This window comes from Anastrepha ludens, chromosome 6, assembly GCF_028408465.1.
Source record: "Anastrepha ludens isolate Willacy chromosome 6, idAnaLude1.1, whole genome shotgun sequence".
NCBI classification, from domain to species: Eukaryota; Metazoa; Arthropoda; class Insecta; order Diptera; family Tephritidae; genus Anastrepha; species Anastrepha ludens.
In genome coordinates, this window is record NC_071502.1 from 78599701 (window position 1) to 78602923 (window position 3223).

The window sequence follows — 3223 nt, forward strand, 5'->3', positions numbered from 1 at the left end:
TTATAAGAATAAGTAAATTCCTGCCTGATGCATTTTAAAAAACTATCGGTGATAACTTTTTTGGAATTGGCAAATTTTTGTTCTAAATATTTAGAATAAACTGTTTAGCTGCTTGCCGAAGGTAGGATAGACTAAGCACTTCCGTGCAATTTTGATCGACCTAGAGAAGGTTGCGTATACTATTCGCTTGGTCGCATTAGTTAATTGTTCCTGGAAAAAACAGGCACTGCTTTCATCTCGTATCTGCAGAACCAGTAACACAGTCTAACTTGCGTGGCCGGGGTGACACGGAACTTTAAATGATAGTAAGAACTATATATATATAATTGGCGCGTTCACCCTTTTTGGGTGTTTGGCCGAGCTCCTCCTCCTATTTGTGGTGTGATGTTGTTCCACAAATGGAGGGACCTACAGTTTCAAGCCGACTCCGAACGGCAGATATTTTTATGAAGAGCTTTTTCATGGCAGAAATACACTCGAAGGTTTGCCATTGCCTGCCGAGAGGCGACCGCTATTAGAAAAATGTTTTTCTTAAATTTGGTGTTTCACCGAGATTCGAACCAACGTTCTCTCTGTGAATTCCGAATGGTAGTCACGCACCAACCCATTCGGCTACGGCGGCCAGGACAAAACGGACAGACCACTCCAGGATCAGACAGTGTACAGACAGGCAATTAACGACATTCATCGGGAGACCCTTACCGTTATCGGAGTCCAACCACCACCTATCGCAGACGAAGAGCTCCAGCTTCCCCGAGAGTCCCGCGTAATCTTGGCACAATTACGTTCTGGATACTGTAGCAGGCTAAACTCCTACCTATCCAGAATCGACCCCGACATACTAAACATATGTCCAGCATGTGAAGGTATCCCACACGACACTAACCACCTCTTCACATGCCCCATCAAACCCACTCATCTAACACCTCTCTCCCTCTGGACCCAACCCGTCGAAACTGCCAGTTTCCTGGGCCTACCGTTAGATGAGCTAGACGAAGACGACCGGTAATTACACTACACTGACAGGGTGAAGATACTGCTACAACAACAACAACAACAACAGCTACGGCGGCCGCCATCTACAGGTATGTTTCTACATATGTGCAGGTCACATTGTTAAGTAAATAATAAATGTTTCTAATAAAGAAGTCACAATAAGAAATATTTCAATAACAAAAAATTTACAACAGGAGTTGCATACATAAACAATCAATTTTGCATTATTAGAAGCCAGAATGAGTGAATGAACAAAATTAATGTAACAAATGAATCGATAAGCTGACCAACGACAGACAGACCGTAATTAAAATATGCATTTATGTTGCATTTGACAGGCAATGTTATCTGATTGAATTATATTTTGATGGCTTGTTTACTTATTTGCATTTGTAATGTTTATCGGGAGGTGATAAATAAAACAATGTTAAGCAGCTGAATCGAAGTTATTGATGTGAAAATAAAAGGAATGGCGAGGTATTGAATAATATCGTCTGAAGCGGAGTTGTTGCTATTTTTTATATAATTTTTTCGTTGTCTCTAACAGATTTTAAATTTTTGGCCAATAGAAGTCCAAAAAAGTAAATTGGGTGCAAAACGTTTCAATTGAGTTGCGAGCTTTTACACTTTTTTTCTGATCACTAAACTTCTGTTAAGGGTGTGAGGTTACTGAGCGCAATAAGGCTTGCACGACACAGGCACTAAATGTTATCCCTCACCTGGCTACTATTGATTTGCATCTGAAAAAAGTGGCGGTGTACTCGGCAGTAAAGAACAGGGCGCCAAGCGTGTGAATCAATCTGAAATAATATACTGGGAACAGACGAGCACGCGGACTATATGACAGCCACTCTAATCCAGTGAGAAGGAGCTGGTTAGACATACAAAGTGTAAATTAACAAGATAGGCTCAGCAAACCTATTGTCGAGCGAAGATAACACATCTATTAAATAGACTGAATTAACACGTATTTAGAATTGTATCAAACAGTGAAGACTTGATGGAAGAGAGAGGTGTAACTATAAACAGCGTTGCCAAAACATTTTGGCGATTGGGGGATAAAGTCGTAGTTTTATAAAAAATTGTCCCTTTCCTTTTTTTTTTATTGTAAAAGTATATAACTACAAATTTTATTATGTACTAAATAGTATTACTACTATATACATACACATGTATTTATAATAAATTAAGTAAGGTGTGTATAAAACTACATATACAAATTTCAATTATAAATCTTAATTCTTATACTTAGATGGTTTCATATTTTCTGCGAATCGATCCAATTCAGTTTACAACAGAAACACTTATTTACCTATAGGAAGCCTTGTGTAAATACAGGGTGGGCCATATAGCGTTTTCTTTTTGAACCACCTATTTTTTGAGAATGGTAACACAAATGACATGTCAAATGTGTTCATAATTTACTTAAAGGTTTGACATTTACGAAATGGGACGCTATATGCTTGAACAAAATTGGGAAATATTGAAAACCTATTTCCAAAGTGGTGAGTCTTCTACTCAAACTGTGAGAAATTTGAAAAAAAAAATTCCAAAAAAAAGATTTGCCAAGACAGTTTGTGGATCAATTTGTTAATCTTCGTGAAAGTGGATTATTAATGGATAAAACAACACGTGAACGTGCTCCTACAGTGCGTACACCCGAAAACATAACTGCTGTAGCCGAAAATGTGCGTGAACATCCAACAACCTCAACCCATCATCGTTCTCAAGAATTGAAAATTTCACGCACTTCTTTGAGGAGAATTTTGCATAAAGACCTCGGTATGAAGGCTTATAAAGTTCAATTGATGCAAGAACTGAAGCCTAATGACCATCCAATGCGTTTTCGGTTCGCTCAATGGGCGGAAAATCGTTTGATCGAAGATGAGCATTTTTACCGAAAAATCATCTTTTCTGATGAAGCTCATTTTCACATCGTTGGATAGGTCAACAAGCAAAATTGTCAGATTTGGAGCTCAGAAAATCCACATGTTACTGTAGAGAAGCAAATGCATCCACAACGAGTCACTGTTTGGTACGGTTTTTGGTCTGGCGGCATCATTGGGTCATTTTTTTTTCGAAAATTTTTTTTTATATCCGATACAAAAAGCAAATTTTACATGGCCCACCCTATATTATACCCTCTAAAGTTCCACTCTACAGCGTATTTCTGTTTTTAGATTTGTTTAAATTCACTTTTGAGAAAATTCGTTCAACATTTGCAGAT

The 3223-nt window shown here is 38.0% G+C and overlaps 1 protein-coding gene across 3 annotated transcripts in view; it reads right to left on the reverse strand.

The window, feature by feature from the left end:
- Positions 1-3223, reverse strand: part of LOC128865970 (sphingomyelin phosphodiesterase) — a 66160-nt gene that overhangs the window by 14987 nt on the left and 47950 nt on the right. The gene's annotated exons all lie outside the window — the stretch shown is intronic.